Genomic DNA, 22890 nt, shown 5'->3' with positions numbered 1-22890 from the left:
AGTCAATATGTGAACCATGCCTTCATGTATTTTTCCAAAGGAGGAGATTCCTTTTCCTTTATCATGCACATGATGTAGAGCATTTACCCATGCAACTATATGATGACATGACTCAATTAAATACATGCATGCATACCGCGTCTTTTGGTCATCTAGGCTTCCTTCAACAGTTTTCTTTCCTTGATTGAGAGTTCTTCAATCATCTTGACCTGTTGCTCTTCGTTGTCATCATACCATTATCCTTCTAAATAATGAATCTGATCTGAAAATGGGGCTCTTAGGCTTCTTGTCCAACATACAAGAACCTCTCCCACTTCCAAAGCTTTAAATTTTCCCAAGTCATATTGATTAACCAATGCGGAATTAAGAAATGCTTGAAAATAGAGGTGTATGCTTATATTTATTGTTGGTCTTAAATTGTTCAAGTGTTGTAAATTAATGTACTGAAACTAATATATAAATACATATAACAGTAAATAATGTAGCAATAAACAATCACACAGAAACAACAATTTAATTAAGAGTTCACCCACAACTCTTGGGCTACATCTCCATGAGCTTTAATCATTTCAACTAGGCTCTCTAGTATTATGGCATAAGTCTTTTTTACAAGCTCTTGGCTTAACTCCTACTGTTTTACACAGAAACAGTGGGTTCAAACACCATGTTATTCCCTAGCTCTTGAAGCTCTGGCTCTTGGCTCTTGGTTCTGGTTCTTTGGCTCTGACACTAGCTCTTCAGCTCTAGATCTGGCTCTGGCTCTTCGACTCTGGCTTCTTTCTGCCCTCTATCAGTTCACAGCCCTCTTGGCTTTTCACTTAGCTTCCAAGTGACTCCCTTGGCTACTCTTTTCCTTCTACGCTGCCTCTTTTGCCTTAGCTTTCTGCTTTGGCTTCACTTTCAACAACAAAACCCCCAATAATCAACAACAGCAACCAACTACAACTCAGCAGCCCCTGTCTCTATTGTTCTGTGGCTTTGTAAGCCAAATCGGTGTTGTTGGTTCACTTTCCCTCTCAGGCTCTCTATCTTCCTATTTTGGTCCGCTCAAATCCCCTCTCCCCTCTCTGAGCATTGGCAATCATTGCTAAACGCCATCAGGGATGGATGCCACCTATTTTGTAACAGAAGAGTGCATCGGCGCTTGAAATCCCCCAATATAGCCATTCTCGGCTTACACAGGAAAATACACTAAACACAGGAAAATCCACAGAGAACACTATTCATCGGACTTCAAAAGTCCTCAAATCCGCTCTATTTTCCTATCGGGTCTGCCTTTGGGCGCTAGTGCAATCCCCATCGTCGATCTACAGGATCCTCGATCCAACAATCCATATGTAATCTCGGGCAGCCCTTTCGTACGGGAGTTAACCGCCCGATGAGGGTGGTTTTCTCTCTCCTCAGCCTGGACACATGGCAGCCAACGTATGGGATGGGGCAGAGCCCGGCCCAAACCACTTTCCGCTTTCGGTCCTCCCGAAATCTGCTTGTTTCCTTTGTATAAAAAAATACATTAAAACATTGAAAAGATCCCAAAAAATGGCTTTATCAGATTTGAAATATTATGTATTTGTATTTCGGAACCCTTTCGGGTCTGGTTTCATCGGGTCGGGTACTTTTCCTTCATATTTCGTTTATTCAACGAAAAACGCAAATACAAAGAAAATAGTTGTTTGACGGATTTCAAATTATATTAAATCTCGTTTATCGCCCCATCAGGTCCGTGTATTTATATATACATCGCATAGCATATGGTATCGGCCCTGCTCTTTTGAATAACTCTGATGCGATATCGCGATGCGACTTGTCGCAATCGTAAATCACACATACCCCGGGCCGTTTAGTGTGCGCTCCACTATGATCGGATCTGGACTGTTGATTAGCCAGATCCGATTCTGTACAGATTTGGTTTAAGCCTCCAATAGGCCTCATTTTACTGTTTTCTTTAGGTTTTTGCCTCTTTCCCAAAGAACAAAAGGGGAACTTCTTTTAGGATAACTTCTTCATCTGAAGTCCGTTTTCACCCATTCAAGTTGTGTTGGATTCAAAATGAGGAGATCTTTGCAATGAGACTATTTCTGAGAGCAGCCTGCACTTTTCATTTTCCTCTGATTTACAAAGGATTTGTGCCATTTGGCACCTTTTACCTCGTATATGAAGTCTTTTAATCTTAGAGGTTTATCCAGGATCCATTTTTGGATCACACCTTCCCACTAAGAGAACTTTTGGTCTCCAAAAGACTAATATACTGATCTGAGCAGTAAATGAGAGTGACTCACCCTCTTCTTTCACCCTCCCTACACCTGCCTTGCATAGTGCCTCTGACCCAAAGTTTATGACCACTTCCCTTCTTGGATGGGCTGGTCTTCCTAGAAAGAGTTGTCTTCCTCCTTGCCTTCCTGCAGAACTTCTGCTGAAATGATCATAGAAGGAGGTTTGAACTTCTTTGCCTTGATCATTAATCCAAGGTGGCTCAAACAAATGTGAAGTACACCTGCTCCACAAAACTTTCATTTGTATCTATTTGAAAAGCTGTCAACAACAACAGAAACACGGACAACAACTGGATGGACCAAACTCCTACTTCAACAAAAGAAACAGATTTCGCAGCTTGTGAACACCTCCATGTCTTCATCTGCATACAAATGATGGACTAGATAACAAGCCCACAAAACATGCCTTTAAACAAATGACCCTTCAAATCAAGCATGTAGAAAAAGACCATTAGGACTCTTTTTCAAAAGATGAAACACTTCATCATTATCTCCATTTGGAGACCAAGTTAACTTCTCCCAAGTCAACATGGCATCACATGCATGTCAAAGCAATCAACCCTGCAAGTTAATTACACATACATGTTCAAAAACAAGGAAATCATCAACATCCCTGTGTTCATGCATCTGCTCATGCATGCATTTCATCCTTCAACTTTCACTTAAGCACATTGTACTTTCGAAGCTAAAATGAAATATAATGTAGATGCATCAATAGACATGCAATCTTAATCGGATAAGAACTCTAACCGTTCCTTACCAATCCCTTTCAAAGGTACTACCTTTGTCTGCACATCAACATCATCATGTGAATCACCCTAAGACACATCATTCATGGAATCTTCACTTCCATTTCTACCATCTTCTCTTTCCACTTTCTTCAGCTTTTGTGGAAGCATTGCTGGATTCAAAGTCCAACATTTTGCAGCAAGATGTCCTTGCTTATGGCAGTAAGTGCACTGCATGTGCATCCTTTTGACAGCATGATTTGCCTTGTCCAATGGACCTTTGGCTCTTTGCTTCTTTTCCTTCAAAAGTTTCCTGTATGTGGCCATTCTCTTCCAACATCTAGAAACATGATGGTTATCCAAACCACAAAAGGAACATGCAATTCTTTTCCCATGCTTATGTGGAAATTTACCATGCTTTAAAAAATCAAAAGGAATATGTTTAGAACCAGATTTATACCTTTCTCTTTCACCTTTATTGCCTTCATGAGAAGGTGAATCAAATGAAGAAATAGCTCCCTTTAGAACACCATCAATCTCTTCAAGGCTGTTAGAGTCTCCCCAACTCTCTGGTTCAACTGTGTGCTTCTGAACACCTGCATCCTGCAATTGATGTTTCAAGCTATTGTATTCCTCCTGAATACAATTTTCACACTCTGCAATGCAACCCCTTCTTGGAGCTGTTTCAATGGCCTTCATGGCAGCCTTGGAACTTTCTCCATAAGCTTGTCCATAGCCAAGACCCAAATACTTAGGCCTTTCATCAATCATTATTGGCTCAACAATACCTTGTACATGTCTACCCAAGCCTTTTCCTTCATAGCCCATCTTAGACATTAGCTTGGAACCTATGCCTCTAGTATGTTTTTCAAAAGAACCAATATAAGCATTCTCAGAAGAATTTGAAGACAAACTGGAATGGTTTACCTCTTATTCAAGCTGATACTTGACTAAGGCTTCTTGAGCAACAAAGAGTTGTGTTTCCAACTCATGCACCCTCTTCAGGTTCATATTTGCAATATGAAGTTGCCTCTCCATTTCCTGCAATTTGTCAGAAAGCAACTGCTTCTCTTCCTTCATGGAATTCAACTGCTCCCTAAGTCTGCTTCTCTTCCTTCCATCCTCATACATTTCTCTCACCATATCCATCATGGTAGACAATTCTTGCTTCATGTCCTCATTAAAGAATCTTGTGAAGAAGGCAAAATTTGAGGACCCACTTGTAGAAGTTGTCATTATGCTAATGAAAAAAAAAAATCAACAAGAAAATAAAGAGCTTATTTAAGCAACCTTTTGCAACAAACCTCTTGTGCTTTGGATTGCCTTGAGGTCCTTTGGGATAGAAGAATATCTTCAGCCCTTCTTCCTATTTGTCCTTCTTGGACTGAGCTATTAGTAGCTCTCCCTTTACCTCTGCAAACTCAGAAAATAGTTAGTCTGTAAAACAAGCATACAACAATTAGACAATCAATCCTTGACTGCCCAAACACCTTTCAGACAAGCAATCTTTGCATTCTGATATAACCTTCTTTGAAGGTGTGGTTACCTGCTCTGAAAATGGGGCTCTTAGGCTTCTTGTCCAACTTACAAGAACCTCTCCCACTTCCAAAGCTTTAAATTTTTCCAAGTCATATTGATTAACCAATGTGGAATAAAGAAATGCTTAAAAATAGAGGTGTATGCTTATATTTATTGTTGGTCTTAAACTGTTCAGGTGCTGTAGATTAATGTATTGAAACTGATATATAAATACAGATAACAGTAAATAATGCAGCAATAAACAATCACACAGAAACAACAATTTAATTAGGAGTTCACCCACAACTCTTGGGCTACATCTCTGTGAGCTCTAATCATTTCAACTAGGCTCTCTGGGATTATGGCATAAGTCTTTTTTACAAGCTCTTGGCTTAACTCCTGTTGTTTTACACAGAAACAGTGGGTTCAGACACCATGTTATTCCCTGGCTCTTGAAGCTCTAGCTCTTGGCTCTGGCTCTTGGCTCTTGGTTCTGGCTCTTTGGCTCTGACTTTGGCTCTTCGGCTTTGGCTCTGGCTCTGGCTCTTCAGCTCTGGCTTCTTTCTACCCTCTATCAGTTCACAACCCTCTTGGCTTTTCACTTGGCTTCCAAGTGACTCCCTTGGCTGCTCTTTTGCTTCTGTGCTGCCTCTTTTGCCTTAGTTTCCTGCTTTGGCTTCACTTTCAACAACAAAACCCTCAATAATCAACAACAGCAACCAACTACAACTCAGCAGCCCCTATCTCTGTCGTTTTGTGGCTTTTTAAGGCAAATCTGCGTTGTTGGTTCATTTTCCCTCTCGGGCTCTCTATCTTCCTGTTTTGGTCTGCTCAAATCCCCTCTCTGAGCGTTGGCAATCATTGCTAAACGCTCTCAGGGATGGATGCCACCTATTCTGTAACGGAAGAGTGCATCGGTGCTTGAAATCCCCCAATATAGCCATTCTCGGCTTACACAAGAAAATACACTAAACACGGGAAAAATCCGTAGAGAACACTATTCATCGAACTTCAAAAGTCCTCAAATCCACTCTATTTTCCTATCGGGTCTGCCTTTGGGTGCTAGTGCAATCCCCATCGTCAATCTATGAGATCCACGATCCAACGATCCATATGCAATTTCGGGCGGCCCTTTCGTACGGGAGTTAACCGCCCGATGAGGGTGGTTTTCTCTCTCTTCAGACTGGACACGTGGCAACCAACGTATGGGATCAGGCAGAGCCCGGCCCAAACCACTTTCCGCCTTCGGTCCTCCCGAAATCCGCTTGTTTCCTTTGTATAAAAAAATACATTAAAACATTGAAAAAATCCCAAAAAAATGGCTTTATCAGATTTGAAATATTATGTATTTGTATTTCAGAACACTTTCGGTTCTGGTTTCATCGGGTCGGGCAATTTTCCTTCATATTTCGTTTCTTCAACCAAAAACGCAAATACAAAGAAAATCATCGTTTGACGGATTTCAAATTATATTAAATCTCGTTTATTGCCTCATCGAGTCTGTGTGTGTGTATATATATATACATCGCATCGCATATGGTATCGGCCCTGCTCTTTTGAATAACTCCGATGCGACTTGTCGCAATTGCAAATCGAACATACCCCAAGCCGTTTAGTGTGCGCTCCACTGTGATCGACGATTGCGATTTCGCGATCGCAATTACCATGTATTATGCTCCGATATCTTCCGATAGCCACCACCGATTGCGATTGCCGATCGGATCTGGACCGTTGATCGGCCAAATCCGACGGCTCCTATACAGATTTGGTTTAAGCCTCCGATAGGCCTCATTTTACTGTTTTCTTCAAGTTTTTCCCTCTTTCCCAAAGAACAAAAGGGAAACTTCTTTTATGATAACTTCTTCATCTGAAGTCTATTTTCGCCCATTCAAGTTGCGTTGGATTCAGAATGAGGAGATCTCTGCAATGAGACTATTTCCGAGAGCAGCCTGCGATTTTCATTTTCCTCTGATTTACAAAGGATTTGTGTCATTTGGCACCTTTTACCTCTTATATGAAGTCTTTTAGACATAGAGGTTTATCCAAGATCCATTTTTGGATTAGAATCCCATACAAGATGGAATTCTCAACGAGACACTAGCTTCTTCCAAGAGAAGTATGTTGCTTTCGGGTAGCATCGTATGTGTTCTAAGTCTCAAAATTTGCAAGGAGGCTTAGACACATGCATTCTCCAATATCCAGAAATCATTTTGGGAAACTCCACCTGGAGAGAATTTTATTAAAATAATTAATTATTTTTAATGGGTCCCTAAGTCTAAACTTAGGAAATTAAAATAATTAATGGGTATTAATCTAAACTATGGGTGAAACTTCGAGAAGAAGATGAAGATCGAGCCCAAATGATCTGAGCCATGGATTAGAATCTAATCTAGGTCATTAGTTCTCAACTGGAGGATTATAAGAAGGACATCGATGGGCACTTGAAGGACACATCACGAGGAGATCAGAAGATAGAATTTCTGAAGCACAGCAGTTGCCGAAAGAGGAATTCAAAGTGATCTTTTGCAGTGAGGGGCAGAAATAGTATCCAGAGGGAAGTTTTTCCTGGGCCGGAGAGTACAAGGCAGAGAGGGCAGAACGACATCCAGAGAGGCTGTCGATGAGCCACACAGAGCTATGCTGTGGCAACACAGAGCCCGAGAGGGAGATCGAATTCCTGCTAAGGAAATCGAGTTTCAAAAGCTGAGAGTCGGGGTGTGAGACCTAGAGGCTAAGAGCTGAAGTTTCCATCCAACAGAGGATCAAAAGGATGGGCAGCGCAGTCCCAACAGAGGTGACACAGAGACTGCGTGGGGTCAACGCAGTTCTAAACAGAGGCTGACGCAAAAGGGACATAGAGGCTCATTTCCAGCGAGATCAGAGCCAGTTCTTCCAGTGACAGGGTGAGATCATCTCACTATTTGTTTTGCCCAATTTCTCTCTGTATCAAATAGCCAATTGGGCATCCAACGAATTGTACTCATAATTACTACTGCTTAATAATAAAACCCTCAGTTGTTGCACCGGTTTTTCTGCATTGGGTTTTTCCAAGGACATTTGTCCAAAAATAACGGTGTCATTTGTTGTGTATTTCTTTCTTGCTCAGTTTCTTGTTTCTGCTTATTATTTAATTGGTGAAGACTGCAGTGTATTAGTTTCAGTGTTTACTGTAGGAAATAGTAAATAATTTGTTCAGTGATTAACAGATAGAAGAAACTTAATCAGTTGCTACAGTAGGAATTTTGACATCCAAATTTTCACATGGTATTAGAGTTGCATGTGAAACAATAGAGCAGTGCCAGAAGAGCCCAATGTTGAAGGAGGAAGGGAGTTCAAAATTTCTACAAAGGCAGCAATTCGAATCCCCAGAGGGATTGCACAATTTAAGCCAGGAGGGCTAGATTTTCGTGGTACATCTGTCTCTGGGTGAGTCCAAAGAGAGGTAGGATTTCCAGTTCGAGATTTGTCAACGGCAGAGGGAGCAGCGCAGCAAAAGCTTCAGCAAAGGGGTTTCTGTTGTGACGCAGTTTTTTGCAGGCAGTTGCTAGGCAGAAAGACATTAGAAGGAAGAAGAGAGACACTTGAGGGAATTTCTTCGTCAGAGAATTCCTAGCCAAGGAAGTTGAATTCTCATTTGTTGAGCAGCAACAGGAGAAAGGAGGTAATTCGACTTTTACGATTGGCAGTGATGGCACGAAGTGGATTGAGAGATCAGGATAGGTTGGATGGGGCATCTAACTACATGATCTGGAAGGCAAGGATGTCCTGCCTTCTGGATGAGCATTTTCTCAAGATCTATGTCGACAGCATGGTCATTGAGCCCGTGGATCCAGATCCGCTCAAAAAGTACAAGGGAGAAATGGTGAAGACAAAGAGAATGATCCTCGACGAAGTGAAGGATCGTTAGCAGAGGGACTGCCACGGAGATGTGGGATGCATTGTCGACATTATATCAAGGATCTTTTGAGCAGCGGAAGATGTACTTATAGAAGAAGATGAGGTCCACGCATATGCAAAAGGGGGAACACATTGATCCGTTCCTGGCAAAGCTTCAGGAGACCCGAGATGAGCTAGCAGCTGTGGGGTCTACACCTCAATCTTCCAAGATGGTAAGAAAGGTCCTCAACTCAGTTTCAGAGGAGTGGTAGGTATTTGTCCAGAGCATCCTAGGCAGGGAGAACTTGCCAGAATGGGAAGGAATGTGGCCAACTCTTAAGCAAGAGGAGCTGAGGAGAGACTTGTTCAAGTGTAAACTTGACGGAAGCAGCAACAGTGAGTCAAAGCCCAAGGAGGCGGAAGAGAATGCAGCCCTCGCATCTAAAGGGCAGCGGAAGAAGAAGAAAGATGTTTCGAAGGTCAAATGCTTTAGGTGTGGTGAATTCAGTCACTACACAACACATTTTCCTCTCAGGAAGAAGGACAAAGATGAGAAGCATAATCTGAAAGTTGCACCCGCGAAGATCGAGGAGGACTTTTCCATGACAACCGAGATTCCTCCAGGAGGGAGGTGGGCTGATTTAGAACTGTAATTCGAAAGAACCGCAGTTGGGCAAGATCCTTGAGGAGTCCACGTCTCGGATCAATACCTTGCTACAGGAGCCCAGATCAATAGTAGCAGGATGGACCGGGTCAGTTGATGCAGAAGAGTGTCGGAATGACAGTTGTAGTGGCTAGGAGTATTATAGATTGAGCAACGCAGAGCTAGAGTTGACAGCAGTGCAGTTGGCACAGAGCAGAGTCAGCAACATCGCAAACACTTCAGACGGTCAACATAGAGACTAGCAGTAGTCAGAACTCCAGCAACAAGATGCATTATATTGAACACCAGTTCAGTAATTTGGTATGCTTTTCCGTTGTTGATGCAGTAGCAGCAGCAATTGGAGAAGGTTGCAGTATAGATGCAGTATTAGTAGTGGCAGTGCCAGCAGCAGCACGAATGCAGAATTGAGAGGAAGTTGCAGTACGGACGCAGTGTTGACAGTGGCAGGGTCAGCAGCAGTACAGATGCATCATTTGCGCAGTAGTTGGTGGACAAGGTGTCAGACATCAACAACGCAAAAGGAGATGTTACAAAACAGAGTGATGCTTTAGGAGGGTGCATTGCTAGAGCACATTCCTCGCTAAAAGGGAGTGTTGATTTATGGTAGCATCATATGTGCTCTAAGTCTCAAAATTTGGAGGGAGGCTTAAACACATGCATTCTTCAATACCCAGAAATCATTTGGGAAATCCCCCCCGGAGACAGTTTTATTAAAATAATTAATTATTTTTAATGGGTCCCTAAGTCTAAACTTAGGAAAATAAAATAATTAATGGGTATTAATCTATATTGTGGGTGAAACTTCTAGAATAAGACGGAGATCGAGTCCAAATGATCTGAGCCATTGATTAGAATCTAATCTGGGTCATTGGTTCTCAACTGGAGGATTATAAGAAGGACATCAATAGGCACTTGGAGGACACATCAAGTGGAGATCAAAAGATGGAATTTCTAAAGCATAGTAGTTGCTGAAAGAGGAATTCAAAGTGATCTTTTGCAGTGAGGGGCAGGGATAGTATCCGAAGGGAAGTTTTTCCTGGGTCGGACGGTACAAGGTAGAGAGGGCAAAACGACGTCCAGAGAGGTTGGGCAGTATCCTTGAGGAGTCCACTTCTCAAATCAATACCTTGCTACAGGAGCCCAGATCAGTAGTAGTAGTATAGACCGAGTCAGTTGATGCAGAGGAGTGTCAGAGTGACAGTTGTAGTGGCTAGGAGCGCTAGAGACTGAGCAGTGCACAGCTAGACAACAGTGCAGTTGGCACAGAGCAGAGTCAGCAGCAGCGCAAACGCTTCAGAGGATCAACATAGAGACTAGCAGTAGTCAGAACTCCAGCAATGAAATGCAATATACTGAACACCAGTTCAATCATTTGTGATGCTTTTCCGTTGTTGATGCAGTAGCAGCAGCAGTTGGAGAAGGTTGCAGTACAGATGCAGTATTGGCAATCGCAGTGCCAGCAGCAACACGAATGCAGAATTGAGAGGGAGTTGCAGTGCGGATGTAGTGTTGACAGTGGCAGGATCAATAGCAGTACAGATGCAGCGTTTGTGCATTAGTTGGTGGACAAGGTGTCAAACATCAGCAACGCAAAGGAGATGTTACAGAACAGAGTGATGCTTCAGCAGGGTGCATTGCTAGAGCACATTCCTCACTAAGAGGGAGTGTTTATTTCTGGTAGCGTCGTATGTGCTCTATGTCTCAAAATTTGCAGGGAGGCTTAGACACATGCATTCTTCAATACCTAAAAATCATTTGGGAAATTCCACCCAGAGACAACTTTATTACAATAATTAATTTTTTTAATGGGTCCTAAGTCTAAACTTAGGAAATTAAAATAATTAATGGGTATTAATCTAAACTGTGAGTGAAACTTCTAGAAGAAGACGGATATCGAGTCCAAATGCTCTTAGCCATTGATTAGAATCTAATCTGGGTCATTGGTTCTCAACTGGAGGATTATAAGAAGGACATCGATGGGCACTTGGAGGACACATCAAGTGTAGATCAGAAGATCGAACTTCTAAAGCACAATAGTTGTCGAAAGAGGAATTCGAAGTGATCTTTTGCAGTGAGGGGCAAGGATAGTATCCGGAGGGAAGTTTTTCCTGAGCCGAAGAGTACAAGGCAAAGAGGGCAGAATGACATCTAGAGAGGTTGGGTAGGATCCTTGAGGATTCCACCTATCGGATTAATACCTTGCTACGGGGAGCTCAAATTAGTAGTAGTAGGATGGATCGGGTCAGTTGATGTAGAGGAGTGTCGGAGTGACAATTGTAGTGGCTAGGAGCGCTAGAGACTGAGCAGTGCAAAGCTAGAGTTGACAGCAATGCAGTTGGCACAGAGCAGAGTCGGCAGCATCGCAAACACTTCAGAGGGTCAACATAGAGACTAGCAGTAGCCAGAACTCCAGCAACGAGATGCATTATACTGAACACCAGTTCAGTGATTTGGGATGCTTTTCCGTTGTTGATCCAGTAGCAGCAGCAGTGGGAGAAGGTTGCAGTACAGATGCAGTATTGGTAGTGGCAATGACAGCAGCAGCACGAATGCAGAATTGAGAGGGAGTTGCAGTACGGATGCAATGTTGACAGTGGCAAGGTCAGCAGTAGTACAAATGCAGCATTTGCGCAGTAGTTGGTGGACAGGGTGTCATACATCAGCAGCGCAAAAGGAGATGTTATAGAACAGAGTGATGCTTTAGCAGGGTGCATGGTAGAGCACATTCCTCGCTAAGAGGGAGTGTTGATTTATGGTAGCATCGTATGTGCTCTAAGTCTCAAAATTTGCAAGGAGGCTTAGACACATGCATTCTTCAATACCCATAAATCATTTGGGAAATTCCACCCGGAGACAGTTTTATTAAAATAATTAATTATTTTTAATGGGTCCCTAAGTCTAAACTTAGGAAATTAAAATAATTAATGGGTATTAATATAAACTGTGGGTGAAACTTCTAGAAGAAGACAGAGATCAAGTCCAAATGATCTGAGCCATTGGTTAGAATCTAATCTGGGTCGTTGGTTCTCAACTAGAGGATTATAAGAAGGACATCGATGGGCACTTGGAGGACACATCAAGTGGAAATCAAAAGATCAAATTTCTGAAGCACAGAAGTTGCCGAAAGAGGAATTCAAAGTGATCTTTTGCAATGAGGGGCAGGGATAGTATCTGGAGGGAAGTTTTTCTTGGGCCAGAGGGTACAAGGGAGAGAGGGAAAAACGACATCCAGAGAGGTTGACATTGGACCACGAAGAGCTATGTTGTGGCAGCGCAAAGCTTGAGAGGGAGATCGAATTCGTGCTAGGGAAATTGAGTTTCAGAAGCCGGGAGTCGGCGTGTGAGACCGGGAGGCTAAGAGCTGAGGTTTCCAGCCAGCAGAGGATCAGAATGTGAAAATTTCAAAATCTACACCTTAGAAATCCTACTGCAATCATTGGTTTATCATCTCCTACTTGTTATTACATTCAACAAGTTATTTAATTTATAAATAGTGATGAAAAACACTACTGCAGACTACACTGACATACAAATCATAAACTGAAAATATATGAGACAAACACACAAGGGACACCGTTATTTTTGGACAACACGTCCCCGGAAAAAACCCAATGCGAGAAAACTGGTGTAGCAGCTCTGAGGGTTTATTATTATTAAGCAGTAATTATGAATACAACTCTAGATGCTCTCTCAGAAATCTAGTTACAGAGATAAAATACACTGGCGAAAACCTAAGTGAGATTACCTCACTTCACTCGGAAAAATCCCTTCGATCCGGCAACTAAACTGACTATCTCCGGCTACAACTGCGCTGCCCCTTCACAGTAGTTGCGTGGGCCTGCATGGAGCACTTCTGAGACTTTGCATCAGCCCTGCGCTACTTCTCACTGCCTCCTAGAGCTTTGACGTCAGCCTTCTCGACTGATCCTGCTGCTCCCCCGCTGAATTCAGACTTCTGCAAGAGGATCACTCTTCCCCTACGTCAAGCAATGCGTGGACCCTCCTGGCCCAACGTCAGCCTCCCTTGGTTTGCGTTGCCTCCTCTAGCGTATCTCTGCCTCTCTCTGCTGAGTATTCGGGGTCCCAGAGAAGATCCTCCAACCCCAACTATCCCTGCCCCTCTGCTGCAACTCAGATCACCTGTTCGACTTTCTCAGCAAACCTCGCCCCAGAAAAATCAAACTGACTAATCAACATGGTGTGTCTCCAACTGACCCTCAAGCCTCCTCTTATACTTTTCTTGTTGATGAATCAACGGTCGAGATTAAGTCCCTAATCAATGGCTAAGATTAAAACAGACTTGATCCTCGCCTCTTAGAAGCTTCTCACCCATATTTTTATTAATACCCATTAATATTTTTATTTTCCTAAGTTTAGACTTAGGAACCCCATTAAAAATATTAATTATTTTAATAACTCACAATCCGGGTGGAATTTCTCCAAATGATTTATGCGTCTTGGAGATCTTATGTATTCTAGCCCCTCCACAAGATTTCGGAGCTAGAGCACATCCGATGCTACCCCAAAGTCAACACTCCCTCTTAGAGAGGAATGTGCTCTAGCAATACTTCCCAATAGAAGTATCACACTGATCCATGGTATCGGTCTTTTATGCTACTGATGCTTGGCCTGTTGCCCTTCATCTACTGCGTTGCTGCAACATGTACTATTGCCCATGACTCTGCCACTACCACTACTGCATCTGTACTACAGCTCCCTCTCAATATGTTGCATCATGCTACCCATAACACTGCCACTGCTAATTGTTGCACTACAACTCAGTTGCTGAGAAGTACACAACTGAAAAGTCACCCAAAGCTGACATACTGATTAGTATGGATACCCTGTGATGCTAAAGCTACCTCTGCTACTAATATGTGTTGACCCTCTGATGCTACTGCGTTGTTGTTGTAATGCTTTGTGCCTCTCGCACTGCTCAACACTCTACTGCACTGCTTCAGACTTTAGCACTCTATCTCTGCCACTGTCGCTCCATCATCCCTCGCACTTACTGACTCTCGTCATTCTGCTATTGTCATTAAGGGCTCTCATAGCCGTATGTGATCCAAGAGTTTGGGCACCTCAAGGAACTTGCCCTAGTGTAGTCCTCCCGACTACAGCTCAATGTCGCCCCACCTCTTCTCTTGAAGTGCATGAGCACTCATGGCACAATCCTCATCATCATCCTCCTTGTCAGCTTTCACAAGAGCAGCCTTCGAGTCAGACTTCTCTTCCTTGCCCTTCTTTCGAGGGGCACTGACTGGTGAAATGTCCCAGTTCCCCACACCTGAAACATCTGACTTTGGTTATGTCTTTCTTTTTCCTCTTCTACTGCCCTGTTGTCCCGCTGATGCGAGAGCTATATCCTCCTCTTCCTACTTCTTGACTCTCACTCCTTTACCGCTACTTCCAGCCTTGGTTAATTGCCTGATCTCTTCCTATCGAAGAGCTACCCACATCTCCTCCCAAATGGGAAGAGAAGCCCTGCCCAAGATGCTCTGGACAAAGGTCTCCCAGTCTTCAGTGACTGCATTCAGGGCAGTCCTGACTCCTGACCATGAACTCAGGATCTGGTGTAGACCCTACGGAAGTCAATTGGTCTCGAATCCCTTGCAATCTAAGAAGGAAGGGATCGATTTCTTCTCCTTTCTGCATTTGATACTTGTCTCAGCTGGTTCTCAAGCAACATCTTCTATTGAACAGAAGTTCCCTCATACAAGGCCGTCAAGGCCTCCCACATTTCCCTTGTTGTTTCCTTTTCAGCAATATGTGCGATCACATGTTCCTTGACCCTGTCCAAGAGCATGCACTTCGCCTTTGCTTGAGCCTCCTCGTATTTCTTGAGAGGATCAACATCGATCGGTACAGCCACCACTTTCAAGGCATAATCCTTGATGCGATTCTTGTCAAAGACTGCCAGGATCCTGGCCTTCCAGATGACAAAGTTGGATGCTCCATCCAATCTATCCTGATCCCTTATTCCATTCACTGCCATCTTTGCTCAAACAAGTATGGAAGAGGTTCTCTTCTCCCTCTCTTGCTACTACCCCAACAAGACTCGGATCTGGATTTCTTTGGCACTATAAATCCTCTAAGGAACAAGTTCCTTATAGACTCCCTCTGAGTCTGATTTCCTTCACGGAAATCCTCCTTCCAAATAATGTCGAATCACCCCTTCTCCAATCCTCCTTCGCTGTTGCTCAGCAACCTGGACCTAGACTTCTTTGGCAAGAAATTCGTTAAGGCAGTGACTCCCTCTACCTCGGCTTCGTCTCCACAGACATTGTTCTGCAACAACAACAACAACGTCCCACCAGCACCACAGATCGAATCTGCACTGCTCCTTCTGCCTCGGCCACTGACTGATCTGAGCCCCTCGAGCTCTGCACTGGCCCAAAGAACTAACGCAGTCACTGTGTGAGCTCCTTTCAGCTACTGCGTCTCCTCCTCCTTGCTCGGAACGCTGACGAAGGCACTACGTGAGCCTCTGCGTCACCGCACTGCGTCACCCTTCCTCTGCGTTCTTTGGCTCTGGAACAGCGCTATCACTCGGGACCGCTACCTCTCTGCAGCAGATTTGTTGGATCACCTGATTGATGGCTTCAGTGCCCTATGACCTACAATGCTCTAATACCATGTGAAAATTTTTGAATCTACACATCAAAAATCCTACTGCAATCACTGGTTTATCATCTCCTACTTGTTATTACATTCAACATGTTATTTAATTTATAAACAGTGATGAAAAACACTACTGCGGACTACACTGACATACAGATCATAAACTGAAAATATATGAGACAAACACACAAGGGACACTACTATATTTGGACAACACGTCCCCGAAAAAACCCAATGCGGGAAAACCAGTGCAGCAACAACAGTAGTTCTGAATACAACTCTGGATGCTCTCTCGGCAATCCAGTTACAGAGATAAAATACACTGGCAGAAACCTAAGTGAGATTACCTCACTTCACCCGGAAAAATCCCTTCGATCCGGCAACTAAACTGACTATCCCTGGCTAGAACTGCGCTTCCCCTTCACAGTAGCTACGTGGGCCTATCTAAGACTCTGCTCAACCCTATGTTGCCTCTTACTGCCTCCTGGAGCTCTGACGTTAGCCTTCTCGGTTGATCCTGCTGCTCCCCGACTGCTCCCTTGGTCTGCGCTGCCTCCTCTGGCATATCTCTACCTTTCTCTGTTGAGTATTCAGGGACTGAGAGAAGATCCTCCAACCCCAACTATCCCTGCCCCTCTGCTGCAACTCAGATCACCTGTTCGACTTTCTCAGCAAACCTCACCCCAGAAAAATCGAACTGACTGATGAACTTGGGGTGTCTCCAACTGACCCTCAAGCCTCCTCTTATACTTTTCTTGTTAATGAATCAACAGCCAAGATTAAGTCCCTAATCAACGGATAAGATTTAAACAGACTTTATCCTCGCCTCTTAGAAGCTTCCCACCCATATTTTTATTAATACCCATTAATATTTTTATTTTCCTAAGTTTAGACTTAAGGAACCCCATTAAAAATATTAATTATTTTAATAGCTCAAAATCCTGGTGGAAATTCTCAAAACGATTTCTGGGTCTTGGAGATCTTATGTATTCTAGCCACTCCACAAAATTTCGAAGCTAGAGCACATCCAATGCTACCCCAAAATCAACACAGAAGGAGGGGTAGCACAGTCCCAGCAGAGGTGACATTAAGATTGCGTGGGGTAGACGCAATTCTGCAGAGAGGGTGATGCAGAAGGGACCAAGAGGCTCATTTCCAGCGAGATTAGAGTCGGTTCTTCCAATGACAGGGTGAGATCATCTCACTATTTGTTTTGCCCAGTTTCTCTCTATATCGGATAGCCAGTTGGGCATCCAACGAATTGTACTTGGAATTACTATTGCTTAATAATAAAACCCTCAGTTGTTGCACCAGTTTTTCCGCATTGGGTTTTTCCGCGGAAATTTGTCCAAAAATAACAATGTCATGTGTTATGTATTTCTTTCTTGCTCAGTTTCTTGTTTTCGCTTATAATTTAATTGGTGAAGTCTGCAGTGTATTAGTTTCGGTGTTTACTGTAGAAAATAATAAATAATTTGTTCAGTGATTAACAAATAGAAGGAACTTAATCCATTGATGCAGTAGGAATTTGGGCATCCAAATTTTCACAAGGTGAACCTTCTAATGAAGATTCCAATGGAGGATCTTGATTATCCTTATCCTGCAAATGCTCCTTTCCTACTGATGTGTGATGAATTTTCATGCTAGATGAATCTACCCACAACTACTACTTATGCTTTTAATGAGGCTACCAAGAGCTTCTTCCTTCTTTATGAAGATTTCGACTTCAGCTATCTTCTCAAGCTGATGTCAACAGCTCTTACTCCCATCGTACTCTAATATGACACATCTTATCATACTTTACTGTGCTTTCTATCTGACCATAATTCTTTAACCATGTTATAGGTCTTCCATCTTCTATTTCTTCCAGGTATCCATAATTACATCATGAATAGTGCCCAAGGGTCCATAAAGTTCCCTCCTTCCATCATGCTTTTTAAAACAAAGGATCAGCCCATCCATCTTTACTTCTTGTACCTAAAATATTTATTGACAAGCACCCCAAGCAAAGTATACAATACCAAAACATGATGTCAAGTTATATTTCTAGGGTTTTATGCAATGAAGAGGTCATCTAGGGTATCTTAAGTTCAAACCCTAGAACATATTATTTTCTCTTCATGTCATTCTAGTGTTTATCCCATGTCTTAGAATCCTAACAAACCCTAAAGCTCAAATCATAGGGAACATTTACTTTAAGACTAGGTTTCTCATGAACCATCTATGGTTCAAAATACAAACCCTAGAGCCATAACTTCAACCCTCAAAACATCTTATGATCGACCCTTAAAAATAAAGAAAATAAAAAAATATTATACATACCTCATGGATACCTAACTATAGTTTTTAGTTCTTCAAAATGTCGTAGTTACTTCACAAAGGTATTGTGATCTTTATTGGCTCTTTGCTACCTTAAAGACTTTCTTTTTAATGAGGCTTCAACCAGGGATATGACTGCTCTTCTAATGGGACCTGCTTCTCCACGAGCTCTTTTCTGCTATGTTGACAATTACATGACTTATTTGTTAATGATCTTCACAGTAGAGAATCTTCTTGCTGTATTTATCTATTGTCTGTAGATTCTTGTTTTCACTACCTTTTAGAATGTATTAAATGATTGTCAAGGCACTTCCATTGGAAGGTTAGCCTTCTTGAATGATTGATCGTTCTACAAAGAACAAGTATATTTGAATTGTTGATGTTTGCACTCTTAGTGCCATAGATGTTTGACTCACCCCAAACTTGGGTTTTGTAATCAGTGAAAGGAATATGATATATCTTGACTGCCTTCATTAATTCGTGATTCTAAGGAAGTCGAGATACTTGACTTTGAAGTTGCTTTGGTAGGATAGCCCTTTAAAGAAGATGAAAATAGTCCTTTCTTTCAAGACTCAGATGTTTGATCCTCATACCAATTTTGAGTATTTGAATTATGCTTTCGACATCTTGAAACAGTGATTTAATATCCCTAAGAAACCACTTTATTATGCCCACAGTTTGTAAGTCTACTTGCTTGGTGAAGGAAAAATATTGTAGTCTGTACTTTTGTTTGATTTTGGAATGATTTTGGTTCCTTTCAATGTCTTGATAAAGAGATGGTAACTTCTTTGTTATTTTGATATTAGACCTTGAGAATTTTGTGCCCAAAATTTTATCAAGGTTTCTTTTTGAAATCAATCCTTATGTGTTCATGAAGAGTCACAATTTTCTTTGATGCCTTGACTTTTCTTGATACTCCTTTTGATGACTCTCTTCAAGTTGCCTTTCCTTATCTTGATACCTTAGCTCTTGATGATCTTCTAGTGCTTCTACCCTTGAGTGTCCTTCTTTGAGCTGCCCTTTCTTGATTTGTTTCCTTAGCTCTGATACCATGTTGAGAAATCTAGGGGCAACAACATAGGATGATTTCTCTTGCTTGATAACTATTTGTGATGTATTTTTACTTCACTTAATTAGCTTCTTCTTCTTTAGTTTATTATTAGTATTTTCTTCATCAAACAGCTACCAAATCACAAAGAACAATAAGACAAAGGACACAAGATATAGGTGATCAGCCAGGGCCAAAACCTCTCCAACTCTAAGAGGAAAACCCACAAGAATTCTTCTTCTTATAGAATCTTCAATTGACGAATTCCAAGACCTAGACCCTTGACCAAGACTCCTCCAAGACCAAGTCAACCTTGCCTCTTTTGTCAAATCAATTGTTTTGCTCCTTGCTTGACTTTGACTTTGAAGTTCCAACACCTTGATTGCAACTTCGACCTATCTTTCTCCAATTTTGTCTTGATTGCAACTTCTGCACTTTTCGGCCCTTGCTTCAGAAAGCCTAGGCCACACGTGAGAGATGATGAGGGAAAAAATCAATAGCTTCTCTCCTTCACTTGACTTAGATTCTTCTCCTTGTGAATTCGACTGGCAAAATGATCTATACTTGAATTATATTTCAGCTTCTTTCAATTTCTACTATACCTTACTGCTAGAAACCCTAATTGCAGTCACACATGTGAGATGAGGGACCCAAAAACAATGCTAGAAGACTTTGATCTTCTCCTTCTTTTACTCGTTGCTCAAGAGGCTTCCTTTATCCCTTCCTTCGCACTTCTTTTATTGATATCGATGCTTGATTGATGCACTTTGGAATGAGGTTGAATACTTCTATATATAGGCTTCCTTACACATACTTGTAGGTCGACTTATCCTTCTAGATGGGCCGACTTGTTGTAGCGTTTGTGACAAGGTCTTGGTGGGTCTTTTGACTCTAACATTTACTCGAATAAATTTCTTTACAATATGTAACATGCCCCAAATGGGTCTTTCATACATGACAATCACTTTAATAACTTGTAGGCTCAATGACAAGCCCTAGGAGCTCACAATGGGAGCTTGACCTAAAAATAAAGTTCCTTGACCATGAAACCCATGCCTCAAGATCAATAATAATAAATTTATTTTTCTCATTACATCAAATACATAAAATTATGATGACATATGTCATTATGGAGACTAAACCTAGTTACATATTTCAACACTCCCTCTTAATGAGGGAGGTATTCATAATCCATACAAGGTACTTGGACATTCTTAATCTGAAGAATTCTCATAAGAGTAGTCTGATTGGTCACCCATCTGTTTAGCATCATATCATCCAACATTGTCACATAGCAAGGCCTTGACTAACAACTCTATCTCGCCACAAGATAAGAGCACAATTCTGGCGAGACAAATGATTTATAGACACCCTCATCATTGTCTTTCAAGGAACACACATCACCAGAGTTTTCACAAGGTATGTCCTTCCAAGACTATTCTTATCTTGAATTCCCAATCCTCAAAGAATATTGGTCCTCTACGACTACTCTTATCTTGGATGCCCTACCACATCCTCAAATAGTATCAGATGCCAAATGCTTACCCAACCCTCCATTCCTTCTTCCCAAAGGGAAGACAAGAATGATGTGTCTATCTCTCCCTCTCAACTAGGGCGGATATACCCATTACTATAAAGGAATGTACCCGTTCCTATAAAAGGAATGTACCCAAGCTCTCTCTTAACCAGCGGCTTGACCAAGTTTCCTCTTAACTAGGGACTTGTTTCCAACAGCTTTCTACTCAAGGTGGAGATCATGGGACCTTCAACTGCTTGTAGAGCTCCTTTCGATGTCATGAGATTCATCTTCAATAATTGTGGAGCCTTCTTCTTTTGGTAGGACATAGGCCATCCATTACTTTCCTCAAGTCAATCATATCATCCTTCTTTTTATTAGAAAGTGATTTTTCTAATCCACATCTGGCTTTCCTTCATACAATGACCACTTCCATGTCATGTTTTCTTCAGGATCTTCCATCCCACCACATGAGTGTTAGTTGTAGGTCACATCTACAACTCCTTTTCGATAGTCGTACATTAACCCATCCAGATGTTGTTCAAAAATAGAAAATAAAAAATGAACATCAAGTCAAAATTACCTTTTGTGATGGCCTTTCATCATGACATCTTGCTCACAACATCAACATCCTGCATATTCATAACCACATCTCCAAGACTTCATATTTCAAGGGTCTCCTTTCTTTATAGATCTTATCAGGGTCTTCCTCACAGAGATATCATACCAGTTCCTTCTAGTCATCGGATGTTGATTCCCTTTTCTTATGTGACCATAGTTGCATCTTTGACGATCTCTTCTTTTTTTTTTCACATATTGTTCCACAGGAATTTCCATCCATAGTTTCTTCATATTTGTCAACCACCCCATATTCTATACGAGGACATATTATATTGATTTCATCTAGTCAATATGTGAACCATGCCTTCATGTATTTTTCTAGAGGAGGAGATCCCTTTTCCTTGATCATGCTCATGATGTAGAGCATTTATCCATGCAACTATAAGATGACATGACTCAATTAAATACATGCATGCAGACCTCTTCTTTTGGCCATCTAGGCTTCCTCCAACAACTTTCTTTCCTTGAATGAGAGTTATTCAATCATCTTGACATGTTTCTCTTCTTTGTCATCATACCATCATCCTTCTAAATAATGAATCCCATACAAGATGGAATTCTCAGCGAGACACTTGCTTCTTCCAAGAGAGGTGAACCTTCTAATGAAGATTCCAATGGAGGATCTTGATTATCCTTATCCTGCAAATGTTCCAACTCTGAGAGGAAAACCCACAAGAATTCTTTTTCTTATAGAAATTTCAATAGGCGAATTCCAAGACTTGGACCCTTGAGCAAGACTCCTCCAAGACTAAGTCAACCTTGCCTCTTTTGTCAAATCAATTTGGTTGCTCCTTGCTTGACTTTGACTTTGACCTTCCAACACCTTGACTGCAACTTCGACCTATCTTTCTACAATTTCAGCTTCACTGCAACTTCTGCACTTTTTGGCCCTTGATTCAGAAACCCTAGGCCACACGTGAGAGATGATGAGGGAAAAAATCAATGTCTTCTCACCTTTGCTTGACTTAGATTCTTCTCCTTGTGAATTCGACTAGCAGAATGATCTATACTTGAATTATATTTCGACTTCTTTAAATTTATGCTATACCTTACTGCTATAAACCCTAATTACAGTCACACATGTGAGATGAGGGACCCAAAAGCAACACTATAAGGCTCTGATCTTCTCCTTCTTTTACTCGTTGCTTAAGAGGTTTCCTTTATCCTAGGGTTGCGGGGGAGTGCCCCCCCCCCTCACGCTCTCGCTCCCAATCCGCGCTCTGATCAGGAGCGCGCTCCCTAAAAAAAACCGCTCCTTGCCTTTTCGGGAGCGTTTAGTCTTTTTTGCAAAAAAAAATTGAAGTAATATTCCAAATGCAATTTTATTTTCAAGTTTTGAGTGGGGCAGCCTAATGATCAAGCCTATGGCCCTAGTATTGATATGTGATTCATGGTAATGTTAAATTCTTAAAGTATTAATCTTCATTTTCATCCTTTTACTTAAATTTTTAACATTGCCATGAAATGACTTAGGATGTTTGAGAGTGGTTCCGATCTCATTGGATTTCATATGGAGAAAGTCGAATTTTAGATTTCATTCAAAATCCAGCAGACTTATCATTTTTTCAAGATTTCAAGATTAAGGGGATCGCAATGTTTCCATTAGATTTTGTCATGTATTAGGGTATGGAGCTCGTATTTAATCAAGAGCACCAATCCCTCTATGTACCTTGATGTTAGTGACATTGGTTGTCGAACTCCTCTAT

The 22890-nt window shown here is 41.8% G+C and overlaps 1 protein-coding gene across 2 annotated transcripts in view; it reads right to left on the bottom strand.

The window, feature by feature from the left end:
• Positions 1–22890, bottom strand: part of LOC149259863 (NAD(P)-binding Rossmann-fold superfamily protein) — a 330444-nt gene that overhangs the window by 102543 nt on the left and 205011 nt on the right. The window lies entirely within an intron of this gene.

Source organism: Pinus tabuliformis, chromosome 6 (genome assembly GCF_031772625.1).
Source record: "Pinus tabuliformis cultivar Carrire ecotype Pingquan chromosome 6, CPIR1, whole genome shotgun sequence".
Classification (NCBI taxonomy): Eukaryota; Viridiplantae; Streptophyta; class Pinopsida; order Pinales; family Pinaceae; genus Pinus; species Pinus tabuliformis.
Note: the sequence above shows the minus strand (reverse complement) of the source record. Positions and strands in the feature narration are given on the sequence as shown.